The 15,089-nt window shown below is 34.8% G+C and overlaps 1 pseudogene; it reads right to left on the bottom strand.

Annotated features, from left to right (window-relative positions):
* Positions 1 to 12,636: 12,636 nt before the first annotated feature.
* LOC130805671 (uncharacterized) lies at positions 12,637 to 14,487 on the bottom strand (annotated as a pseudogene).
* Between the last annotated feature and the right edge of the window lie 602 nt (positions 14,488 to 15,089).

Below are 15,089 nucleotides of genomic sequence, written 5' to 3'. Positions count from 1 at the left end.
GTAGCAACACACTCTTTGCCAAATGCCTTCTGTAACCCCACGCAGATGCCTTCTTTTCCGACTACCCACCCACTGTGGTCTTTCCCTAAGACCATATGCAATGCGTCAACATTGCCTCTTGGGGTGAACTCCCCCATAGCTTCTTTTTCCTTCCAGCCCATCTGTTCAAATAAAAAGTGACATATATAGCAATTAGTATAAGTACATCAAAGCCAAAGAATATAAAACAAATGAAGAATATACTTAATAATTTCAAAACTCACCACAACATCAACAACCTTCTTCGTTCTCGGATCATTAATGGTAAATTTACCACTTGCATCTCGGGAATGAAGCCCGCAATACCAATCACGCACCCGATCTCCAGCAAGAGTATTTACGGATTCGGAGGTAGTCGTAGATGAGGGCGTGGATGAACTTTGATTGGGGTATAAACCCGCATCCACCCACTCTTTTCGGACCTCATCGTACGTTTTCTGGCCTAAGCGATGGTAAAACTTCCTTTTGCTTGCAGAATTAGAAGCTTTACCACGCTTTTCCTAATTAATCAATAGAAATCGAATGTCATGTATTAGTTTAATGACTTAAGCAAAAGAAGTAAATTCAAATTGGTAAACTATAATATAATATGAAATACTTACAACTTCTATGGGAGTTGTTCTTTTGGCAACAAAGGCTTCCCAATCCCTCTTCGATATGTGACCCCATATTTCGTAGGGCATCTTCGAAGGTGCTTGCTCTCCACCTTCGTTTCCAAGTTTTGACCTTTTTGGTCGTACGAGCACGGCTCTTCGTAATCCAGCCAGTTACTAGCTTGGATTTGAAATCTCTGAAACTTTCAGCAACAGGTGAAAGAAACACATTCTTCTTGTCCTCATCGCTCTCGATGTGGAAAAGATTCTACAAAAAAAATTTATATTTATTACTATCAATCAAATTAATTTTAAAATGAAAATAAATGAGTAAAAATAGTAAAGTTGCTTACAACAGTATCATGCCATAGAGAGTTCTTCAAACCCTCTGGAACCTCGTTTTATGCGTGCAATATGGAAAACTTGCGGATACATAGACCCACTTGTTTTCCATATTGCCTACGCCATTTTCCGCAGGGTTGACCCAATGCATTGTATTCCAAATGTATGGGTTCTGTGACTTTGAGGTTTTTTGTAGGACCTCGCCCTTTTCTTTTCTTACTGGTAGTGGTGAGAGCATCCATTGGTAGGGCGTCTTCAATTTCAAATCATTGTCAATCGGTGGAGCGTCTTCAGCCATACGCTCGTATCTCACAATTTGGTCTTCTTCGCTGTCATCACTACGATGCTCATTATCCGAGGTCTCAATCTCGGGGACAATTTCGTCTCTTTATAAATGCATTGTATATCAGTACCTGAAAGAGAATGAATAGAAATATATTAGAATATAAGCTAAGTAATATTAAGAATATGACAAACAGTTCTAATACGTTCAACACAATAATATATAACAAATAGTGTTATGTGCAATGTTTCATGCAAAACAAACCAAGTGCCAAAAAAACTTTAAAAAGCTTTAAATTCATACCTTGTGAATCACTTAATTCAAATGTATTCCTTCCGTGTGATCTACACGCATATAACCAACATCTACATCATCTACATCATCTTGATCCACTGATTTTGGATAGATAAAGGGAGGGGAGTCTTCAAAAGCATCATATTCTTCCTCATCCTCAACATCACCTATACCAAGGATACTTCTTTTTCCCGGTACAACAATAGACCATTTTTTATCAGACGGGTCGACAATGTAGAATACTTGCTTGGCTTGTGTAGCTAGTATGAATGGCTCCTCACTATCACGCAAACGAGCTAAGTCTACAAGAGTAAATTCACAAGGGTCGTCATTTTTAATGCATCGTCGATTATTATCTACCCACTTACATTTGAAAAGACCAATATTGAAAGTAGAGTAGTCAAGCTCCCATATTTCATGTACCCGCCCGTAGTATACCAATTTAGCATCAACCGACGCTTGATCTTTCGCACTCGCGTAAAATGTAGATGACGCCAAAATAGAAACCCCACTATTCTGTAGATACGATGACTTCTTGTCTTGACCCTCAGTCCAAAATGTGAAGCCATTGACATCGTAACCCTCATATTTGTTGACATCATCACGAGGACCAAAAGCTAACCACTTAACAATTTCGGATACACCCTTGAGTTCTTCGTATATTACTCGATTATGAAACCAATTAATAAATGTCTTGTTATGCAACTGCACCAATGCCCTATCCTTTTTAGAAGGATGTTTTGCACGCAATATATCAAAATGCTCACTCAAAAAAGGATGAACTTCCGGAATATGATGCAACACATACAAGTGTGCTTGTAGAAGGCTTTCTCGAGGAGGTGTGACCGATTTGGAGCCAATTGTTCCTTTTCCCTCAAGCCTTCCTTCACGTCTAGAGGTGGGAAGTCCAATAGGCTTTGCCATGGCCAAATACTCGGCTATAAAGTTACTAATCTCATCGCTCACAGTGCCTTGAATCATACTCCCCTCGGGTTGTGCTGGATTCCTCACCTTATTTTGTAAAACACCCATGTGTCTTTCAAAAGGATAACACCACCTTAAAAAAACTGGACCCAAAAGCTTGATCTCACGAACAAGATGGACAATAAGATGAACCATTATGTCAAAGAAAGAAGGTGGAAAATACATCTCAAACTTGCATAAAGTTACAATCACGTCGAGATGAAGTGCATCAAGTTTAAAGGGATCAAGAACTTTACTACAAATTGTGTTAAAGAACGAACATAGCTCGGTAATAGCATATCTCACATGTTTTGGCAGTATTCCACGGATTGCAATTGGTAAAAACACTTGCATCATTACATGGCAATCGTGAGATTTCATGCTTCCCAACTTCAGCTCACCATTTAGGCTCACAAATCTCTTCATGTTGGATGAGTACCCAGACGGAACCTTAATGCCATACAAACACTCACAAAATGTCCGCTTCTCTGCTTTGGACAATGTGTAGCAAGCTGGAGGCAAATAAACTTTGTCATTACTCATCTTCTTCTTACTGCCACCAACTTCATCAGCTCTATTTCTTTTCTTACTCACCTTAACATGTGCCCACAACTCCGGACGAAGACCCTTACATTCAAACCAATCTCGCACAACCCTAACATCTTTTGTCTTACCCGGAATGTTCATGAGAGTCCTGAGTATGGCATCGCATACATTTTTCTCTATATGCATAACGTCAAGACAATGCCTAACCTGTAGATCTCTCCAATATGGAAGCTTCCAAAAGATTGATTCTTTTTTCTATAATCGGTCTTCACCCCCTTGCACTTGCCCCGTTTTACCAAATACAGTCTCAACTCCCTTAACCTGTTCATAAACCTCATAACCGGTCAACGGTCGACGAGCTACACGGTCCTCAACCTCCCCGTTGAACAACTTCTTCTTACGATATTGGTGGTCTCGTGGGAGGAACTTTCGATGGTGCATGAATTCGTGTTTGCACTTAGGAATCCACGTGGATTCCATGTCATCGATACATATTGGGCATGCTTTCTTCCCTTTGTTCTTATACCCCGATAAGTTGCCATATGCCAGAAAATCATTAACGATGCATAAAAGCATTGCACGCAAGGTGAACTCCTCATTAGCATATGCATCAAACACTGAAACGCCTTCATCCCACATCTTTCTCAAATCCTCAACGAGAGGTGCAAGATACACATCTATGTCATTGCTAGGTTGTTTAGGACCCGAGATAAGAAGCGAAAGCATTATGTACTTACGCTTCATACACAACCAAGGTGGCAAATTATAGATCACTAAAAGTATCGACCAAGTACTATGTTGAGAAGTAAGATTACCGAATGGGTTCATTCCATCCGTGCACAGTCCGAGCCTTAAATTACGAACCTCATCCCCAAAAGTCTTATGCAACCTATCAATACTCTTCCACTCCGGAGAATCAGATGGATGTGTGAGCAAGTGACCTTTCTTCACCCTATCTGCATGCCACCTCAAATTTAACGCATCTTTCTTTATAGAAAACAAGCGCTTGAATCTAGGTATTATTGGAAGATACCACAATACCTTAGCCGGGGGCCCTTTAGCATCCCGAGCCCCTTTACGCTTGTAGCGCGATAACCCACACCTAGGACACTCTTCTAAGTTCTCGTTTTCATTCCGATACAACACACAATCATTCGGACACGCATGAATCTTTTGGTACTCTAAGCCGAAAGGACACATGAGCTTTTTGGCATAATATGTCGACTTTGGAAGTTCATTTCCCTCAGGAAGCATCTCACCTAACGCTTCTAATAACATTGTGAAACTAGCGTCACTCCAATTGAACTTTGACTTAATGCTGAAAATTGTCAACACTGCTGTTAGTTTGGTGAACTTTGTACATCCAGGGTACAAAGGCTTTTGAGAAGCCTCTGTCAACAAGTCAAAAACACGAGGACGTTTTCCTAACTCATCCTCGACTCCCTCCATCATCTCATCAACACGATCCACATCCTCATCAACATTCTCTTCATCTGTCTCATACCCATCAACATGATCTACTACATCCTCATTGACATCGGCCACATTATTGACGTCCTCAACAACACTTTTCTCTTTGTAAACTCCCTCCTCACCATGCCAAACCCAAACATGATATTGAGGCCTAAACCCACGTCGAAGTATGTGCTTCCTAAGGATATCAACACTATCTACCTTTGATACATTGCCACAACTGACACATGGGCAATAAAAACCAACTCCCCCCGTCCTAACTTGATGTTCAACCGTAATACTACAAAATTCGAATACGCCATCAATAAATTCCGACGATTCAATGCTTCCATACATCCAAGAACGATCGTTTGTCATCCTAATTAGTGTGATTAATTGATTCAAAACAAAACAATAATTAATAATATTCATATAAAAACAATAAAAATTAATAATTAATAATGTTTTTTAAGATTGTTAATGATGACTTCAATTATACTATAAAAAGTGATCATTTTAAACTTGTAGGTGATTACTTTATAACTATAATTGGTCACTTTAGAATTGCTACAAATTATTTGAAGGTACTTAAACTCTTTGATTATAATAATCTTTCTAAAAATTAAAAAAAAATAAAATTTAAAGTTATAATTGACTTTAATATACATCAAATTATATAACCTAATAGTGATCTTATTTGAAAATTTATGATACTAGCTACAAACTAGACGTAGAGTACAAACAAGCATAAGTCCAATTCACCCTTAAAATCCGGTCTAGTGGCTTATCAATGAACTCCAACAACAACATAAACGAATCATACACATTTAAAACTTAAACGAACAAGAAACTTAAAAATTAAAAATACTTTCTGAACAAAAAATTATTTACTCTACAAATAATAATATACTAGTATTATTTATCAACTAGGAGTATTATTATTTTGTATTAACTATAATAGAAATAACATGAAAAATAAGAATGCAATATTAATATTTTCATATTAAAATTTCACCTATTTCCCTAACCCTCAAGCAAATAAATACAATCATTAAAATACTAGATACTGACTTCAATTCAAAACAATTATTTCATTTATGTAAAATCAGTATTTTATGTAAAATCTATAAGTTGAAACATAATAAAGTAAAATTTTATTTAATTCGTTAAAATTTAAATTTTATTAATATTAATTTTTAATAATTTTTAAAACATACACAACTAAAAATATTTAAAATCGAAATAATTAAATCAGATAAATTGTGAAAAACAAATATGACAACAACAAGAACAGAAGCAAATTTAAGCATTTAGACAACAACAAGAACAAGAGCAGAAGCAAGGATTTACAACAACAAGAACAATAAGATTATATTCGATTTTTTACAACAAGAATAAGCAACAAGAACAACAACGTAACAAGATTTTTTACAAGAACAACAACAACAAGAAGATGAACAGAAACATAATTATATTCGATGAACAGCAACAAGAACAGCAACAAAATTCGAAGTTGGTTCAAAATAAAAATAAGGTAATTAATTTAGGTTTTTTTTAGATATTTATCACACGTACAGTAGATGAACAGAAGCAACAAGAACAGCAACAAAACAGAAGCAACAAGTAGGTTTATGGAAATTCGAAGTTTGATGATGAACAAGAACAGAAGCAAGGATTTACCTTCAAAACACAAGTTTGATGATGTACAGTAGATGAACAGAAGCAACAAGAACAGCAACAAGTTTGTGAAGATAAATAGCAACAAGTTTATGAAGATGAACAGCAACAAGTTTGTGAAGATGAACAGCAACGAACACAAATGAAGATGAATAACAGCAAATGAATAAAACAGCGTTTGTGAAAATGAAGATGAACACAAGAAACGAACACAAATGATCTTGATGCTTAATCTTATACGTTTGTGAAGATGTAGAAGAGGAACGAAGCAAATGAAGATGAAGCGTTTTTTCAATGAAGAACAACTGTATAACATATTTGAGAAGATATGCGAAATAAAAAGAAACTGGCGGGTTTTTGCCCAACGGTCATTTGCTGCGGTTCATAACAAAACCGGAGCAATTAATCTAATTTTGAAGGTTTATTTGCTGCGGTTGTGGAAAAACCGGAGCAATTAATCTAATTTTGAAGGGTTATTTGCTGCGGTTGTGGAAAAACCGGAGCAATTAATGCATGATGCTAGGGTATTTGCTGCGGTCAAAGGGTTAACCGCAGCAATTAGAGTATATATATTTTTTTTTAATACGTTTTCCTATTTTTTGCTGCTAATACACAAAAACCGCAGCAAATAATGAGCAGCAAATACATTTTTTTCCACTAGTGGGCATAAATGAAAGGAAAGCAGGTAAAAATTGAAGTTCTTTGTTGAGGCAAGAGCTCTCAATGTAGGCATACGGGTTTATGTATAGAGAAACGGGTATATATAGCCTAGAAACATAAGGGGAAGAAAGCCCTAAAATAGTCCACGAGTTAAAGCTTGCAAAGAAATCAAAACGTGTAGGAACAGGGTGTATTCGGCCGAATGCAGGACTCATTCGGACGAATGATGTCCATATGACCGATCGCAATCTCATTCGGGGTTTTCAAAAGCATTTGAGCCAAGGTCTTAGAGTTTAATCAATGATACGCCTGAATCTTCAACCATTCGCCCGAATGGATAGTGGCTCGCCCGAATACATGCCATTCGCCCTTTCCAGAGAGTTGTGAGGCAATGCAATGATGTTTAATAGGCCACTCGACCGAATCATAAGCCCATTTTCCCGAGCTGTCCTTTATTCGACCAAATGGCTCAGCATTCGGTCATTCCAGCACTTGGTTTTTGCTTCATTAATTCTTCAATGCATCCAATGTCTTTCGAACTTTGTGCAGCTTTTGGGAAAGACTTGAAAAGTGTGTCAAAGCTCCGATACGCGCGACTAAACTTCGATTAGGTTGTCAAAGTGATTTATAATCTAAAATGATTAGATTAACAAGAGACTTCAGGAGGACGGTTTGAGTCTGTTTTCAAGGGCTTGAAACGTATTCAAGGAATTTTTTTTGGACTGGTTTTTGAACAGGTTGAGACATGTTTTCAAGTACTATTTTTCTGGTTTTATATTTTAGAAAATAAACAAAAAAACTAGGAACACTCACTAGATTGTTAGGATTTGAGGATATGCAAGCAAGGAACACTCACTTAATCTTGCTAAGGTGTACTCTTAATTTAAGGAACACTCACTCGAGTTAGTCATACAAATTATTATGTTTGGAACCCTCAACAAACTCACAAATTCCTTCAATGATGAGGAAAAAAAAATCACAATTGAAAAATAAGACAAATTCCCTACAAGAATTTCAATATCTTAATTAACAAGTAAAATTGCTTAATAAAATTTTAAGTCTCAAGTCTATCTTTGTTCATCTGATTGCATGGCCTTACATAGTGTATGCAAGTACATGAAAACAAACCAAAAGTCTCTAAAAACATACTAAAAGCCACGAAAAGTCCCTTGACATACCTTAGATCCATTCAGTTATAAATTGTTAAAAACCCTATAATAAGTTACAATTAATGCTAGTTAAAACTCATTGTTTTCCTAACTTATTTGCTGAAATAAAATCAGATTTAAAAACCTTGTAATGCCATCATGGAAATCTTCTAATTCATCTTATGTTGATGCTTAAGATTTGAAACTTTAATTCTTCATAAAGCTTTTTCTTGTATGCTTCTAACCCTTCGATATCCCTCTTGAATTCAGCCATTAAACCTTCAACAATGAAATTATGACTTTCAATAGCCATAAATATGGAATAACACCCCAAATCGGCAACAATATCCCTTCCAATAACTATATGGTCAACATTGTGAACCCCAAAAGCCATATGGACGAAAACAATGATAATAGCCTTAATATCAAAAACATACCTTTCTAAAAAAAGGCTGTATTTGATGTAGTAAATGGCAAGAATAAATTCAGCGATTACGACCTCTTGAATGGCTTAATTAATATAGCAATATTCCCTCAAACTTTCCATGATTATGCATGACTTAAATTAGTCATATTCTCTATGCTATACAGTGTATTTAGGTATATTTATTTGACTTATTTTAGGAAGATACGTACATCATTGTCATGTTAAATTAACGTGACACCTTATGTACCTCAAAACGAATTTTTATGCACTTTGAAATTCCTAACAAAGCCTTGACATACAAGTTAAAGTCAATGTCGTATTTGGACCTTTTCTTGTATTCTGACCATTGCACGTTTTGACCATGAGGACCTCTAAAATGAAAAGGTGATCATGATGGATTATACATCAAACCTTCCCTCTTAAAAGAATTTTTCCTCAAATTCGATCGGGTTTTATGAGAAATAAAATAAACAATACCTCCTGGATTAAAAACGAAAATGTTTTTTTCATCAAGAATGATGCCAAAAATTTAAGTATTACCAATAATCAATAAGGATGAATTGATTGTTCTGTTCCCACCATGAAAACAAAACTCATATGAATGATATATAGAATTTTCATGAATCATCTTGAGTTTAAGAAAAAATTTCTCCCCTTAGATTCACGTTGATCAATCCTATATGTTTCAACATAACTATCATCCTCTATGCCTTTTTAGTTCATAAGAACTGTTAATAACACCATCAAGAGCATAAGAAGACAAACTAGATAACCCAACATAAAGAATTAACTCCTTGCTTTGCAATTCATTGTGATTATTGAGAGTAACCAAAGATGACTTTGTTACCTTTATGCAGGTCTCATGAGAGGAGTAAGATGATTCTTCTTCATCCACTAGATCATAAAAAGGGTTATCCAAAGCTTGAGGTGCAGGCAACAATATAGGATCGTCTCTTATTGAAAGAGCATTATCCTCCTTAGTCTCAACTTTATGCACTATTTCCTTCTCTGGAAAACAATCTTGCGCTGCCTCCTTTTTCATGACATGTTTTAGATGGGGTTTTGCTTTAGGAAAAGAGAGTGACTTTATAGGAGAAGCATGTCATAGTGATACTCAAAAGGTTTACACTTCGTAATACCCAACATACAATTAATCCTAGTCAAAGATTCCTCAAGGTTTTGCAATCTCTCTCTCAAACTATTTTGATACTCTCTCATTATTAGGTAGGAATTTCGAATTAATTCTTTTTTTGTTTTTTTTTCACATCATAAACAAGGTTTTGTAAGTAGACTCCAAGTACAAAGTACTCAAAGATCCTTTTTACGCCCCCTACCTAACGTGCCAAATGATGTATAATCTAAAATGATTAGATTAACAAAACAATTTAGGAGGATGGTTTGAGTTTATTTTCAAGGGTTTGAATACGTATTCAAGGAATTTTTTTGTACTGGTTTTTCAACGGTTGAGACATGTTTCAAAGGACTGTTTAGCTGGTTTTATATTATAGAAAATAAACGAAAAAACTAGGAACACTCACTAGATTGTTAGGATTTATGGATATGCAAGCAAGGAGCACCCACTTAATCTTGCTAGGGTGTACTCTTAATTTGAGGAACACTCACTCGGATTTATCATACAAATTAGTATGTTTGGAACTCTAAAAAAACTCACTAATTTCTTCAATGATGAGAAAAACCTCACAATTGGAAAACAAGACAAATTCCCTAAAAGAATTTCAATGTCATAATTAACAAGCAAAATAGCTTAATCAAATTTTAAGTCTCAAGTCTATCTTTATTCATCTCGTTGCATAGCCTTATATAGTGTATGCAAGTACATGAAAACTAACCAAAAGTCTCTAAAAACATACTAAAAAGCCTTGAATAGTCCCTTGACATACATTAGATCAATTCAGTTATAACTTATGAAACCTACTAGTAAGTTACAACTAATGCTAGTTAAAACTTATTATTTTACTAACTTATTTGGTGAAATTTAAAATCAGATTTAAAAACTTTGTAATGCCATCATGGAAATCTTCTAATTCATCTTATGTTGATGCTTAAGATCCGAAACTTTAATTCTTCTTAAACCTTTTTCTTGAATGCTTCAAACCCTTGGATATCCCTCTTGAATTCAGCCATTAAACCTTCAACAATGAAATCATGACTTTCAATAGCCATAGGTACGGAATAATACCCCAAATCAGCAATAATATCCCTTCTAATAACTATATAGTCAACATTATGAACCCTAACAGCCATATGAACGAAAATAATGATAATAGCCTTAATATCAAAAACATTCCTTTCTAAAAAAGGCTATAATTGAGGTAGTAAATGGCAAGAATAAATTCAGCAATTACTACCTCTTGAATGGCTTAATTAATAATATAGCAATATTCCCTCAACCATTCCATATTTATGCATGACTTAAATTAGTCATATTCTCTATGCTATAGAGTGTATTTCGGTTTATTTATTTGACTTAGTTCAGGAAGATACGTACAGCAATGTCAAGCTAAATTAACATGACACCTTATGTACGTCAAAGACGAATTTTGCTACACTTTGAAATTCCTAAAGCCTTGACATACAAGTCAAAGTCAGACTCATATTTGGACTTTTTCTTGTATTTGGACCATTAATTCATCAGAAGACATTAATTTTAACCCCTTGTTGGAGCATGGTTGCACGTTTTCACCATGAGGATCTCTAAAATAAAAAAGTGATCATGATGGATTATACATCACTAAGCCTCGAACTCACGCCTCTTGACCTCAAAATCTCTAAAAACACTTGAAAAGACCTTAAAACACCTCGGAGACAAGAATAAGGTAAGATCGTGCGTAATGTGTATAAAACTAATCTATAATAGCAAGACTTGACACTATAATGGGGTTGAAAATGTGCTCTAAAACGATCACATCATATGCATACATTTTCCATCATATTGTTGAATGGTAGTGAACAATATTTGATCATACACTTTATTGTGACTATACACTTAATCTGTGCATTAGCACGAGTATATATACTTGAATTACTTCTAAACTGAAGTACTCGTATAACATTAGTAACAAGTTTACTTAAATAATATAAGTTTTTTTTTTGTGCCAAGGTACCTACCATGGAACTCTGCATTTTTGAATCGATCAGTTTCAAATTGGATTGCTTTAGATTTCGGGCGAGTTCGATTTGACCAATGAGTTACCATTTTATTTTTTCCTTATCTTCTATTCATGAGGTTTGGTGTTCGAAGCCTTTAGTTTTAATTTTTAAAAACATAGTATGGTGATTTACAACACATTTTCCAGCAAATAATTTGTTGATTCAACTCCTTCCTTTTTCCAACATAAAGGTCAGCTGTAAAATTTAATTTTCTCTATTTTCAGAAGTTTCAGAATTCATCGTCCTTCTTCATATCTCTTGACCTTTCGCCTTCAAATATAGTAGTTCATCTTGTTACTTTATAATTAACCAATGAATTTAAAACTCATCTATTCTCTATAATTTTTCCTACACCTCACAACTAAATAATATCTTTGCTTATTTTAAGGATAAATTCACCTGAGTAATGAAATGTTTTTACTAATTTTCCTACAACAATCTTAACTTTTGATTGACCACAAATAATCTCAATTTTAGGGGTATTTTCCAAGAGTACTCTCGATTATCTTTAACCCATGTAAAAGGTTATTTAATGAAATAAAATAAAAAAAAATAAATTAAAAATGTCAAAAAAAGTTCTGAAAAAAGAAAACAATACTACCCTTCACTTTTCCACCACCACCGTTACTTCTTGCCCCAATCCCCCTTCCCCTTCACCACTACTCCCACCTTCACCATTATTATTGGTTCTTATCACTAAATCTGGATAGATTAAAAAACTTCATATGCTACTTTAATATTCTCCCATGAACCTAGCACTAAACTAGTCATTGTTTAGTCATATCCTTGTACTTGGCCTAACTTGGGCTTTTTCCATCTCAATCAGGGGCGGATCTATGATGAGGTCAACAACGTCAGTAGACATCACTTAAATCTAAAATAAAATCAAATAGTATAAAGAAATATATGCTAGATCAGTGGTTAGTACTCTCATTTCCTACAGCATAGACCCAGTGGCGAATCCAAAAAAAAAAAAGAAGTGATGTCAATAATAAAAAAAAATTACAATCACCATTGAATAAATTAAGGCAAATGCCCACGTCACATTTTCATATTTTGGAAGCGACGCATAATGTCATCATTTGACAAACTATGAAACAAATCACACTCAAAATAAGTTACAATAACATCACTCAAAAACTCATCACAAATTTTGTTGCGTAAGTCGGACTTGATAAACTTCATTGTAGAGAACACTCTTTAAACGGTCGCAGTGGATACCGGCAAAATCAATGCCAACTTCAAAAGCTTAAAAAAAGTTGGGCACAACTTATACAAATTGGTACGGATCAACGTTTTAGAGAATTCACCAAGAGTGGCCAAGTTTGAAAATCTGTCATTAGTTGCAAAATTACCAACAAAAGCGTCTAACTCAAAACTAAGACAGTTAATGGCCAGATCATCAAAACCATCGGGATGAAGTTTAGCCATTTTGAGTACCTACTCTTTGTTATAATTGGAAAATGAATTAGCCGGATTCAAACAAGCAATTCCGATAAGTAACTCTGTACTATTCTCAGGAAAATGACTATCAAGTTCTTACATTTGCATATCAAGAATTGTGTAGAAAACATTAACACGATAATAGTGCTCAAGTGTCACATCTAAACGTCTTCTCTTTGATTTTCCTTGAGTTCGTAAAGGGGCAAGCTCATCCATGTTAGGAATTTCAATATCATGTTTTACACAAAAAGAAGTCACATTATTCATCAGAGAATCCCAACCTTCATCCCTAGTCATCTGAAATTGTCTCTTAGCAGTATGAAGCAATCTTATAGCATTCACAATATCTTGATCTCTTCTTTGCAAAGATAGACTAAATGGATATGTAATTCCCATCACTAATTTCATGAAATGTACCATGAAAGCAAAATCAAAAGTTTGAATACCATCCAAAATAGCTTGAGTTTTAGCTATATCATCATCTCCCACAAGAACAAGAGCATCAAGCACATCAACAATTGGTGAAAACATACTAATGAAATTGCAAAAGGTTTTAAAATGTGTACCCCAACTAGTATCCCCAGGTCTTTGAAGACCAACTTCTTGATTTAAACCCTTTCCAGTTATAAGCTCACCTTTATGTAATGTTCTTTCAACCATCTCGGCTTGTTTTTTTCGAAACTCATCTCTACGTTTATAAGAAACAACAATAGTGTTTAAAGTGAGCTGAATCAAATCAATAAGACGCTCAACATCAACATGTTTGTGTGCAACCTTAACAAGAGTGAACTGAAGTTGGTGAGCAAAACAGTGTACATAGTGAGCCGATGAACAATCCTCCTGAATTAATGTCCTAAGCCCATGTACATGACCTCTCATATTGCTTGCTCCATCGTAACCTTGCCTCCTTATACGAGATGGACTCAAAGATAACTGATCAAGCATAGAATAAATTGTTCCTTTGAGTGACTCATCGGTAGTGCTAGTAACATGAGCAAGACCAACTAACCTCTCCATGATAAATCCCCTTTTATCAACACACCTCAAAAAAAGACCCATTTGTTGCTTACAAGACACATCACGGGATTCATGTACTAAAATAGCAAAATAATCATCTCCAAGTTCCTCAAGAGTGGCATTAATGGTCTCTTTATAACAAGCATTGATAATGTCTTTTTGAGTTGAAAGGGATGTCATTTGATTATTAATGGGAAAATTTTTCAAAGCAACACTACCAACACTTTCATTTTTTCCAGCAAAAAACTCTAAGAAAGTAAGAATATTACCTTTCTTTAAGGATGTTTCACTTTCATCATGACCTCGGAAAGGTAATCCAGAAATCAAAAGTAATCTAGCAATATCTATAGATGCATTCAAACGATTCTTATAATCAATCTTAACTTGCTCAAATTGTTTATGAAGAGTAGCTTGTATGGATTGATTTTGCATCTAAGATCTTCACATCTTTTTACACATTTATTATGAGTACTATTTACACCACTAATATGTGTATCAAATCTTTTAATATTATTCCAAGTCCTAAACCCAACACTAGTGAATGCCTCTCTTCCTTGGAAACTTGAAGTTTCACTTTCGCTTGCAAACAAATAACAAAACAAGCAATAACAAGCATCATTTTTAGGATTATATTCTAATCAATTAGAATACTTAAAATACCACTCTTCTTTAAATCGACGTGCGAATCCATAATTTAAAGTTTGCAGATAAGATTTTTTATGAGGTTGATATGAACCTCTTTGAATATAAGTTCTTCTTACCTCATCACATCATTTACATCATAATATGATATTGGGTTTCTTACCTCATTTACATCATCATCATTCCAACATTAGAAATGAATTACTTTCAATTAATTTGATTAATTTCAACATAAGATTAAATGACAAAAAATTGTAAAGAAAAAAGAAAAAAATAACCTTAAACAAGAGAAATCATAAATGGTCCAACAAAAGACAGTGATGTACGCCGGTGGAGTGGTGGAGTAAGAAGTGGTGCTGTGGTGGACGCCGGTCGCCAGTGCAGGTCAGATG

The sequence above is a fragment of the Amaranthus tricolor genome, chromosome 2, assembly GCF_026212465.1.
Source record: "Amaranthus tricolor cultivar Red isolate AtriRed21 chromosome 2, ASM2621246v1, whole genome shotgun sequence".
Taxonomy (NCBI): domain Eukaryota; kingdom Viridiplantae; phylum Streptophyta; class Magnoliopsida; order Caryophyllales; family Amaranthaceae; genus Amaranthus; species Amaranthus tricolor.
This window is presented reverse-complemented; position numbering and strand designations above follow the sequence as displayed.